The sequence below is a fragment of the Salmo salar genome, chromosome 09 (genome assembly GCF_965601325.2).
Source record: "Salmo salar chromosome 09, fSalSal1, whole genome shotgun sequence".
NCBI classification, from domain to species: domain Eukaryota; kingdom Metazoa; phylum Chordata; class Actinopteri; order Salmoniformes; family Salmonidae; genus Salmo; species Salmo salar.
In genome coordinates this window covers 134208876-134221872 of record NC_138299.1, presented here as the reverse complement: position 1 = coordinate 134221872, position 12997 = coordinate 134208876, and positions in this window count along the sequence as shown.

Sequence of the window (12997 nt, the reverse complement as noted above, 5' to 3'; positions counted from 1 at the left end):
ATTCATCTTTCAATCCCCCATATTCACAAGTGGCGGATTTCTCTCTCAAACGGGTTAAAAAGTTGTGTACTGACTCACTTTGCAGCTTCCGAAAATGAACCGCTCGTAAATTACGTTTCTGGCGGGTTTGAAGTAATTCTCCAATACATCCAATATAGCCTTTGCATCACACTGTTGTCGCGCTGTGAGGGTGAGATTGTGCCGGTAGATATGCCTGCATTCGCTGCCCATTAAACTCCTCAGAGTTGCCGCTTGTACCTCGTTGGGTTTCTCATGTAGACCGGTCGCCAGCGCATAGTCCTCGAATTCATCCCTGAAATTGTCCCAATTAGTATTCCAGTCCCCTGTGAGAACCATGGGATTTGGTGGCGGAATGTTCGCTGCCATAGCGATGGAATAGGAGATTTCTTTGCCTTCAGTCATCGAGGTAGGTAGTGATGCTAGCTAACCAGCTAACAACTAGTTGATCAGTGTTGTGAGTAGGAATCGGCGTGTGTACGCATATGGAACGTAACTGTGCCTATACTGTACTTAGCTACAAAAATAACAAACGTGTGGTTTTCGAGCCACTTCTGATACCATGTTTCAGTATGATATATTGGATAAAGTAATAAAGACAGACACCAATGTCTAGTTCAATAGCCTTGTTCATGCATTGTACAAATCCCTACACGCGGAGTCCGGGGAACAGTCCGGCTAGTCGATTACCTATCAACTAGACTCCGTAACACATGCTGCAATAGATTTGTCACTTCAACCAGTAATTAAAAATAGTTTTGGTCAAAATATCAAAACCTCCTTACCTTGACATAGCATTTAATAATTGATGTTTGTCTTTGGCCTGGCTGGTCAGTTGGTTTTAGTTTGTATAACTTTTTAGTATAAAGCCACCTCTATCAGACCTCAGGATAAGACCCAGATGCAGACAGTTCGAAGTAACAAAAGTTTCTTACCAAAAAGGGGGCAGGCAAACGAAAGGTCAAGCAGAGGTCAGTAATCCAGAGCAGAGTCTGAAAGGTACAGAATGGCAGGCAGGCAGAATGGTCAAAACCAGGAAAACAGGGACTAGAGAGAAAACAGGAGTAAGGGAAAAACACTGGTAGGCTTGACAAGACAGTGGCAAGAAAAAGTATGTGAACCCTTTGGAATCACCTGGACTTCTATATTAATTGGTCATACAATCTGATCTCATCTTCATCTAAGTCACAACAATAGACAAATAGTCGGCTTAAACTAATAACAAACAATTATACGTTTTCATGTCTTTAGTAAACACACCGTGTAAACATTCACAGTGCAGGCTGGAAATAGTATTTGAAACCTTGGATTTAATAACTGGTTGACCCTCCTTTGGCAGCAATAACCTCAACCAAACGTTTTCTGTAGTTGCGGATCAGACCTGCACAACGGTCAGGAGGAATATTGTACCATTCCTCTTTACAAAACTGTCAGTTCAGCAATATTCTTGGGATGTCTGGTGTGAACCGCTCTCTTGAGGTCATGCCACAGCATTTCAAATCGGGTTGGGGTCAGGACTCTGACTGGGCTACTCCAGAAGACGTATTATCTGTGTTTTGGGCCACTGTCCTGTTGCATCACCCAACTTCTGTTGAGCTTCAATTCGTGGACAGATAGCCTTACATTCTCCTGCAAAATGTCTTGATAAACTTGGGAATTCATTTTTCTGTCAATGATAACAAGCTGTCCAGGCCCTGAGGCAGCAAAGCAGCTCCAAACCATGATGCTCACTCCACTATACTTTACAGTTGGGATGAGGTTTTGATGTTGGTATGCTGTGCCTTTTTTTCTCCACACATTGTTGTGTGTTCCTTCCAAACAACTCAACTTTAGTTTAATCTGTCCACAGAATATTTTGCATCCAGATGCTCTTTTGCGAACTTCAGACATGCAGCAATGTTTTTTTTTGGACAGCAGTGGCTTCTTCCGTGGTGTCCTCCCATGAACACCATTCTTGTTTAGTGTTTTACGTATCATAGACTTGTCAACAGAGATGTTAGCATGTTCCAGAGATTTCTGTAAGTCTTAAGCTGACACTCTAGGATTCTTCTTAACCTCATTGATCATTCTGTGTTCTTGCAGTCATCTTTGCAGGACGGCCACTCCTAGGGAGAGTAGCAACAGTGCTGAACTTTCTCCATTTATAGACAATTTATCTTACCGTGGACTGATGAACATCAAGGCTTTTAGAAATACTTTTGTAACTCTTTCCAGCTTTAAGCAAGTCAACAATTCTTAATCTTAGGTCTTCTGAGATCTCTTTTGTTTGAGGCAAACTCACATTTTGTGAGTGTTTTTTATAGGGCAGGGCAGCTCTAACCAAAATCTCCAATCTCGTCTCAATGATTGGACTCCAGGTTAGCGAACTCCTGACTCCAATTAGCTTCAGGAGAAGTCAATAGCCTAGGGGTTCACATACTTTATCCAACCTACACTGTGAATGTTTAAATTATGTATTCAATATAGACAAGAAAAATACAATAATGTGTGTGTTTAAGCAGACTGTGTTTGTCTGTTGTTGTGACTTAGATGAAGATCAGATCATATTTTATGAATTTGTTTTGCAGAAATCCAGATAATTCCAAAGGGTTCACATACTTTGTGTTGCTGGTGTAAATACAAAGGGGATAATGGGGCAAATGGGCGACACCTGGAGGGGGGATGGAGACAAACACAAAGACAGGCGAAACAGATCAGGGTGTGACTACCTCCATCTACAATTACATTTTACATTTACATTTACGTAATTTAGCAGACGCTCTTTGAGGACAGTCTCACTTTCTAAAAGCCAAACTGACTGATTAAAAACATACTTTGTTTTATTAATGGAGTGGCTTAATTGTCCATAATGACAAGATAGATATACAACCCTAAGAATTTGTACAGATGTTTTCCCACTGTAACATAAACATTACGACAGAATGGCACAATGTTTTAAAAAGCCTCTCTATTAAATCCTTTGGGTAATTAGTGTAATGAACACACAATATTGAGCTTTTGACCAATAACATGTGGAGTGAATGGCGACTTGTAGATTCCTCACGATTGCAATAAGATGAATCTTATATTTATGCAATAAAATTACATTATTGCAATAAGATGAATTTTATATTTATGTTGTATATTCTGTTGTTCATTCAATTATGTAAGAAATTGTTTAGCTTGGCTTACACTGAGTTTAGACAACAAAGTTGAGATCAAATGGTATTGAAATGTGGCTTATTCATATTGACAGTTGGATGACGTCATTGGTATGTAACAAATACTATCTGGTTGAGGGACAGCTCCTGGGGAACTGTGGGGGGTGGGGGATCTTTGAGGGCTGGTTGCCTGGCGGCTGGGAGCTTAGGCCGGTGGCTGATGGATCGCTGGTTTTTGACCTTGTGGGAGATCTGTCAACGTGCCCTTGAGCAGGGCGTTGAACCCTGCCCTGTGCAGCTGGGTCCTGGACTTCCTGACGGGCCACCCCCCAGGTGGTGAAGGTAGGAAACATCACCTCCACTCCACTGATCCTCAACACTGGGGCCCCACAAGGGTGCGTGCTCAGCCCCCTCCTGTACTCCCTGTTCACCCGTGACTGCGTGGCCAAGCATGCCTCCAACTCAATCATCAAGTTTGCAAATGACACAACAGTAGTAGGCTTGAGGTGAGGGCTTTGGGAGTGTGGTGCCAGGAAAACAACCTCTCACTCAACGTCAACATAAAAAAGGAGATGATCGTGGACTTCAGGAAACAGCACAGGGTGCACCCCCTATCTACATCGATGGGACTGCCGTCGAGAAGGTGGAAAGCTTCACGTTCCTTGGCGTACACATCACTGACAAACTGAAATGGTGGTGAAGAAGGCGCAACAGGGCCTCTTCAACCTCAGGAGATGGCGTAGCAGTCAGAAGTCTTTGTGCTGTCGTGTCCCTTGTATATATCTTTTTACATCTTTTTCTTCGCATATCTTTTTTAAATATTTTCCTAAACCTCAACTTCTAAAGACTCCCCTGCAACCCGCCTCACCCAATGTGGTGTGGATCTGTTTTTTTTCTTTTTCTAAAGTATTTATATTTACTTCGGATCTGGAATCCCTCAACTGAAGCTAGCCAGCTAACTACCTACCAGCTATCAGTCAGCAAACCATTGCTAGCGGTCATCAGCTAACCTTTAGCTCGGAAAGCTCTCGCCAGTTCGAACAACGTGACTCAAACCTGAGCATAACGGACCTATTATTATTTTATATATTTTTTTCCCCATATCCCCGGATTCCTACCACAAACTCTGAACATTTTCATCTGGATCTTCGCAACTAGCTAACCGCAATCCCAGGTGACTACTCCTGGCTAGCGTTTCCATCCCAGAGCAAGCACCAATTAGCCTGAAGCTAGCTCGGCCAGGGCTCCTGTGCTACCACCGAAGTCCACTCCTGGGCTACAATATCCGGACCCCTTCTACTGCCGGTACGGCGCACGGAACCCGCCGATCCTCTACGACTGGAATACCGACATAATCTGCCCAAGGATTCCAACATGCCCCTCAGGCGCGACGTCGGCTGAAGGCCCATTCTGCTAACCGGCCTGCTAGCTATCTAGAGCTACTTGAACCCTACTAATTCCACGACTGGTCTATCGACGTCACCGCACGAAGAGGCAAAAACAGACTTACCCCCAACGCGACCTCCCCCAAAGGCTAACTTGCTAGCCCCGGTCTGCTAACTGCTAGCTTGCCTGCCCCGGTCTGCCAACTGCTTGCTTGCTAACCCGGTCTGCTAACTGCTAGCTTGCCTGCCCCGGTATGCTAATTGCTAGCTTGTTTAGCCCCGGCCTTCTAACTGTTAGCTTGTTAGCACCGGCCTGCTAACTGTCTGAATCTCCGCGTCCCCAGTCAGCCCAACCAATCACTGGACCCATATGTTCACCTGGCTACGCATGCCTCACTCTAATATCAATATGCCTCGTCCATTACAATTCTGGTTAGTGATTACTGTCTTATTTCACTGTAGAGCCTCTAGCCCTGCTCAATATGCCTTAACCAACCATGTTGTTCCACCTCCTACATATGCGATGACATCACCTGGTTTAAACGTCTCTAGAGACTATATCTCTCTCATCATTACTCAATGCCTAGATTTACCTCCAATGTAGTCACATCCTACACCTTTGTCTGTACACTATGCCTTGAATCTATGCTATCATGCCCAGAAACCTGCTCCTTTGACTCTCTGTTCCAAACGTGCTAGACGGCCAGTTCGTATAGCCTTTAGCCGTACCCTTATCCTACTTCTCCTCTGTTCCTACATTTTTACATTACATTTAAGTCATTTAGCAGACGCTCTTATCCAGAGCGACTTACAAAATGGTGCATTCACCTTATGATATCCAGTGGAACAACCACTTTACAATAGTGCATCTAAATCTTTTAAGGGGGGGGGGGGGGGGGGGGGGGTTAGAAGGATTACTTTATCCTATCCTAGGTATTCCTTAAAGAGGTGGGGTTTCAGGTGTCTCCGGAAGGTGGTGATTGACTCCGCTGTCCTGGCGTCGTCAGGGAGCTTGTTCCACCATTGGGGTGCCAGAGCAGCGAACAGTTTTGACTAGGCTGAGCGGGAACTGTGCTTCCTCAGAGGTAGGGGGGCCAGCAGGCCAGTGGTGGATGAACGCAGTGCCCTTGTTTGGGTGTAGGGCCTGATCAGAGCCTGAAGGTATGGAGGTGCCGTTCCCTTCACAGCTCCATAGGCAATCACCATGGTCTTGTAGCGGATGCGAGCTTCAACTGGAAGCCAGTGGAGAGAGCGGAGGAGCGGGGTGACATGAGAGAACTTGGGAAGGTTGAACACCAGACGGGCTGCGGCGTTCTGGATGAGTTGTAGGGGTTTAATGGCACAGGCAGGGAGCCCAGCCAACAGCGAGTTGCAATAATCCAGACGGGAGATGACAAGTGCCTGGATTAGGACCTGCGCCGCTTCCTGTGTGAGGCAGGGTCGTACTCTGCGAATGTTGTAGAGCATGAACCTACAGGATCGGGTCACCGCCTTGATGTTAGTGGAGAACGACAGGGTGTTGTCCAGGATCACGCCAAGGTTCTTAGCACTCTGGGAGGAGGACACAAGGGAGTTGTCAACCGTGATGGCGAGATCATGGAACGGGCAGTCCTTCCCCGGGAGGAAGAGCAGCTCCGTCTTGCCGAGGTTCAGCTTGAGCTGGTGATCCGTCATCCACACTGATATGTCTGACAGACATGCAGAGATGCGATTCGCCGCCTGGTTATCAGAAGGGGGAAAGGAGAAGATTAATTGTGTGTCGTCTGCATAGCAATGATAGGAGAGACCATGTGAGGATATGACAGAGCCAAGTGACTTGGTGTATAGCGAGAATAGGAGAGGGCCTAGAACAGAGCCCTGGGGGACACCAGTGGTGAGAGCGCATGGTGCGGAGACAGATTCTCGCCACGCCACCTGGTAGGAGCGACCTGTCAGGTAGGACGCAATCCAAGCGTGGGCCGCGCCGGAGATGCCCAACTCGGAGAGGGTGGAGAGGAGGATCTGATGGTTCACAGTATCAAAGGCAGCAGATAGGTCTAGAAGGATGAGAGCAGAGGAGAGAGAGTTAGCTTTAGCAGTGCGGAGAGCCTCCGTGACACAGAGAAGAGCAGTCTCAGTTGAATGCCCAGTCTTGAAACCTGACTGATTAGGATCAAGAAGGTCATTCTGAGAGAGATAGCAGGAGAGCTGGCCAAGGACAGCACGTTCAAGAGTTTTGGAGAGAAAAGAAAGAAGGGATACTGGTCTGTAGTTGTTGACATCGGAGGGATCGAGTGTAGGTTTTTTCAGAAGGGGTGCAACTCTCGCTCTCTTGAAGACGGAAGGAACGTAGCCAGCGGTCAAGGATGAGTTGATGAGCGAGGTGAGGAAGGGGAGAAGGTCTCCGGAAATGGTCTGGAGAAGAGAGGAGGGGATAGGGTCAAGTGGGCAGGTTGTTGGGCGGCCGGCCGTCACAAGACGCGAGATTTCATCTGGAGAGAGAGGGGAGAAAGAGGTCAAAGCACAGGGTAGGGCAGTGTGAGCAGGACCAGCGGTGTCGTTTGACTTAGCAAACGAGGATCGGATATCGTCAACCTTCTTTTCAAAATGGTTGACGAAGTCATCCGCAGAGAGGGAGGAGGGGGGGGGAGGGGGAGGAGGATTCAGGAGGGAGGAGAAGGTAGCAAAGAGCTTCCTAGGGTTAGAGGCAGATGCTTGGAATTTAGAGTGGTAGAAAGTGGCTTTAGCAGCAGAGACAGAAGAGGAGAATGTAGAGAGGAGTGAGTGAAAGGATGCCAGGTCCGCAGGGAGGCGAGTTTTCCTCCATTTCCGCTCGGCTGCCCGGAGCCTTGTTCTGTGAGCTCGTAGTGAGTCGTCGAGCCACGGAGCAGGAGGGGAGGACCGAGCCGGCCTGGAGGATAGGGGACAGAGAAAATCAAAGGATGCAGAAAGGGAGGAGAGGAGGGTTGAGGAGGCAGAATCAGGAGATAGGTTGGAGAAGGTTTGAGCAGAGGGAAGAGATGATAGGATGGAAGAGGAGAGAGTAGCGGGAGAGAGAGAGCGAAGGTTGGGACGGCGCAATACCATCCGAGTAGGGGCAGAGTGAGAAGTGTTGGATGAGAGCAAGAGGGAAAAGGATACAAGGTAGTGGTCGGAGATTTGGAGGGGAGTTGCAATGAGATTAGTGGAAGAACAGCATCTAGTAAAGATGAGGTCAAGCGTATTGCCTGCCTTGTGAGTAGGGGGGGAAGGTGAGAGGGTGAGGTCAAAAGAGGAGAGGAGTGGAAAGAAGGAGGCAGAGAGGAATGAGTCAAAGGTAGACGTGGGGAGGTTAAAGTCACCCAGAACTGTGAGAGGTGAGCCATCCTCAGGAAAGGAACTTATCAAGGCGTCAAGCTCATTGATGAACTCTCCAAGGGAACCTGGAGGGCGATAAATGATAAGGATGTTAAGCTTGAAAGGGCTGGTAACTGTGACAGCATGGAATTCAAATGAGGAGATAGACAGATGGGTCAGGGGAGAAAGAGAGAATGTCCACTTGGGAGAGATGAGGATTCCAGTGCCACCACCCCGCTGGCTCGATGCTCTAGGGGTATGCGAGAACACGTGGGCAGACGAAGAGAGAGCAGTAGGAGTAGCAGTGTTATCTGTGGTAATCCATGTTTCCGTCAGCGCCAGGAAGTCTAGGGACTGGAGGGTAGCATAGGCTGAGATGAACTCAGCCTTGTTGATGATCCTCTGGTGATGTGGAGGTTAATCCAGGTTCTGCAGTGCCTAGCTCCACTCCCACTCCCTAGGTGCTCTCATTTGTTGACTTCTGTAACCGTAAAAGCCTTGGTTTCATGCATGTTAACATTAGAAGCCTACTACCTAAGTTTGTTTTACTCACTGCTTTAGCACACTCTGCCAACCCGGATGTCTTAGCCGTGTCTGAATCCTGGCTTAGGAAAACCACCAAAAACCCTGAAATCTCCATTGCTAACTATAACATTTTCCACCAAGATAGAACTGCCAAAGGGGGCGGTGTTGCAATCTACTGCAAAGATAGCCTGCAGAGTTCTGTATTACTATCCAAGTCTGTACCCAAACAATTCAAGCTTCTACTTCTAAAAATGCACCTTTCCAGAAACAAGTCTCTCACTGTTGCCGCTTGCTATAGACCTCCCTCTGCTCCCAGCTGTGCCCTCGATACCATATGTGAATTGATTGCCCCCCATCTATCTTCTGAGCTCGTGCTACTAGGTGACCTAAACTGGGACATGCTTAACACCCCGGCCATCCTACAATCTAAGCTTGATGCCCTCAATCTCACACAAATTATCAATGAACCTACCAGGTACAACCCCAAATCCGTAAACACGGGCACCCTCATAGATGTCATCCTAACTAACTCACCCTCCAAATACACCTCTGCTGTTTTCAATCAAGATCTCAGCGATCACTGCCTCATTGCCTGCATCCGTAATGGGTCTGCGACCAAAAGACCACCCCTCATCACTGTCAAACGCTCCCTAAAACACTTCTGCGAGCAGGCCTTTCTAATCGACCTGGCCGCTGTATCCTGGAATGACATTGACCTTATCCCGTCAGTAGATGATGCCTGGCTATTCTTTAAAAGTGCCTTCCTCACCATCTTAAATAAGCATGCCCCACTCCAAAAAAATTGAACTAGGGATAGATATAGTCCTTGGTTCACTCCAGACCTGTCTGCCCTTGACCAGCACAAAAACATCCTGTGGCGTTCTGCATTAGCATCGAATAGCCCCCGTGATATGCAACTTTTCAGGGAAGTTAGGAACAAATATACACAGTCAGTTAGAAAAGCTAAGGCTAGCTTTTTCAAACAGAAATTTGCATCCTGTAGTACTAACTCAAAAAAGTTCTGGAACACTGTAAAGTCCATGGAGAATAAGAGCACCTCCTCCCAGCTGCCCACTGCTCTGAGGCTAGGAAACACTGTTACCACCGATAAATCCACTATAATTGAGAATTTCAATAAGCATTTCTCTACAGCTAGCCATGCTTTCCACCTGGCTACTCCTACCCCGGTCAACTGCCCGGCACCCTCCACAGCAACCCGCCAAAGCCCCCACCATTTCTCCTTTACCCAAATCCAGATAGCTGATGTCCTGAAAGAGCTTGCAAAATCTGGACCCATACAAATCAGCCGGGCTAGACAATCTGGACCCTCTCTTTCTAAAATTATTTGACGAAATTCCAATCCCTATTACTAGCCTGTTCAACCTCTCTTTCGTATCGGCTGAGATTCCCAAAGATTGGAAAGCTGCCGCGGTCATCCCCCTCTTCAAAGGGGGTGACACTAGACACAAACTGCTACAGACCTATATCTATCCTACCCTGTCTTTCTAAGGTCTTTGAAAGCCAAGTTAACAAACGGATTACCGACCATTTCGAATCACACCGTACCTTCTCCACTATGCAATCTGGTTTCAGAGCTGGTCATGGGTGCACCTCAGCCACGCTCAAGGTCCTAAACGAAATCATATCCGCCATCGATAAGAGGCATTACTGTGCAGCCGTCTTCATCGACCTGGCCAAGGCATTCGACTCTGTCAATCACCACATTCTTATCGGCAGACTCGACAGCCTTGGTTTCTCAAATGATTGCCTCGCCTGGTTTACCAACTACTTCTCTGATAGAGTTCAGTGTGTCAAATCGGAGGGCCTGTTGTCCGGACCTCTGGCAGTCTGGGGGTGCCACAGGGTTCAATTCTCAGGCCGACTCTCTTCTCTGTATACATCAATGATGTTGCTCTTGCTGCTGGTGATTCTCTGATCCAGCTCTATGCAGACGACACCATTCTGTATACTTCTGGCCCCTCTTTGGACACTGTGTTAACTAACCTCCAGACGAGCTTCAATGCCATACAACTCTCCTTCCATGGCCTCCAACTGCTCTTAAACGCAGGTAAAACTAAATGCATGCTATTCAATCGATCACTGCCCGTACCTGCTCGCCCGTCCAGCATCACTACTCTGGACGGCTCTGACTTAGAATACGTGGACAACTATAAATACCTGGGTGTCTGGTTAGACTGTAAACTCTCCTTCCAGGCTCACATTAAGCATCTCCAATCCAAAAGTAAATCTAGAATCGGCTTCCTATATCACAACAAAGCATCCTTCACTCATGCTGCCAAACATACCCTCGTAAAACTGACTATCCTACCGATCCTCGACTTTGGTGATGTCATCTATAAAATAGCCTCCAACACTCTACTCAACAAACTGGATGCAGTCTATCACAGTGCCATCCGTTTTGTCACCAAAGCCCCATACACTACCCACCATTGCGACCTTTACGCTCTCGTTGGTTGGCCCTCGCTTCATACTCGTCGCCAAACCCACTGGCTCCAGGTTATCTACAAGTCTCTGCTAGGTAAAGCCCCACCTTATCTCAGCTCACTGGTCACCATAGCAGCACCCACCCGTAGCACGCGCTCCTGCAGGTATATCTCACTGGTCACCCCCAAAGCCAATTCCTCCTTTGGTCGTCTTTCCTTCCAGTTCTCTGCAGCCAATGACTGGAACGAACTGCAAAAATCTCTGAAGCTGGAGACTCATATCTCCCTCACTAGCTTTAAGCACCAGCTGTCAGAGCAGCTCACAGATCACTGCACCTGTACATAGCCCATCTGTAAACAGCCCATCTATCTACCTACCTCATCCCCATACTGTATTTATTTATTTATCTTGCTCCTTTGCACCCCAGTATCTCTACTTGCACATTCATCTTCTGCACATCTACCATTCCAGTGTTTAATTGCTATATTGTAATTACTTCGCCACCATGGCCTATTTATTGTCTTAACTTACCTCATTTGCACTCACTGTATATAGACTTTTTGTTTTCTTTTGTTCTACTGTATTATTGACTGTATGTTTGTTTATTCCATGTGTAACTCTGTGTTGTTGTATGTGTCGAATTTCTACGGTTTATCTTGGCCAGGTCGCAGTTGCAATTGAGAACTTGTTCTCAACTAGCCTACCTGGTTAAATAAAGGTGAAATAAAAAAAATAAAAAAAGGAGGCTAAAGAAATGTGGCTTCACCCTCACAAACTTTTACAGATGCACAATTGAAAACATCCTGTTGGGCTGTATCACCACCTGGTACGGCAACCTGCACTGCCCACAACCGCAAGGCTCTCCAGAGGGTGGTGCGGTCTGCTCAACGCATCACCGGGGGCAAACTACCCGCCCTCCAGGACACCTACAGCCCCCAATGTCACAGGAAGGCCAAAAAGATCATCAAGGACATCAACCACCCGAGCCACTGCCTGTTCACCCCGCTATCATCCAGAAGGCGAGGTCAGTACAGGTGCATGAAAACTGTGACTGAGAGACTGAAAAACAGCTTCTATCCCAAGGCCATCAGACTTTTAAACAGCCATCACTAGCACATTAGAGGCTGCTCCCTATAGGCATAGACTAGAAATCACTGGCCACTTTAAGGAATGGAACACTAGTCACTTTAATAATGTTTACATATCTGGCATTACTGATCTCCTATGTATATACTGTATTCTATACTATTCTACGGTGTCTTAGTCACTTACATTTTTTTACATATCTTGCATTACTCATCTCATATGTATATACTGTATTCTATACTATTCTACGGTATCTTAGTCACTTAATGTTTACATATCTGGTATTACTCATCTCATAGGTACAGTTGAAGTCTGAAGTTTACATACACTTAGGTTGAAGTCATTATTATAACTCGTTTTTCAACCACTCTACAAATATCTTGTTAACAAACTATACATTTGGCAAGTTGGTTAGGACATCTACTTTGTGCATGACACAAGTAATTTTTCCAACAATTGTTTACAGACAGATTATTTCACTTATAATTAATTCACTGTATCACAATTCCAGTGGGTCAGAAGTTACACTAAGTTGACTGTACCTTTAAACAGCTTGGAAATTTCCAGAAAATGATGTCATGGCTTTAGAAGCTTCTGATAGGCTAATTGACATCATTTGAGTCAATTGGAGGTGTACCTGTGGATGTACTTCAAGGCCTACCTTCAAACTCAGTGCCTCTTTGCTTGACATCATGGGAAAATCAAAAGAAATCAACCTAGACCTCAGAAAATAATTGTTGACCTCCACAAGTCTGGTTCATCCTTGGGAGCAATTCCCAAACGCCTGAAGGTACCACGTTCGTCTGTACAAACAATAGTACGCAAGTATAAACACCCAACTTATTGTGGAAGGCTACCCGAAATGTTTGACCAAAGTTAAACAATTTAATGGCAATGCTACCAAATACTAATTGAGTGTATGTAAACTTCTGACCCACTGGGAATGTGATGAAAGAAATAAAAGCTGAAATAAATCTTTCTCACAACTATTATGACATTTCACATTCTTAAAATAAAGTGGTGATCCTAACTGACCTAAGACAGGGAATTTTACAAGGATTAAATGTCAGGAATTGTGGAAAA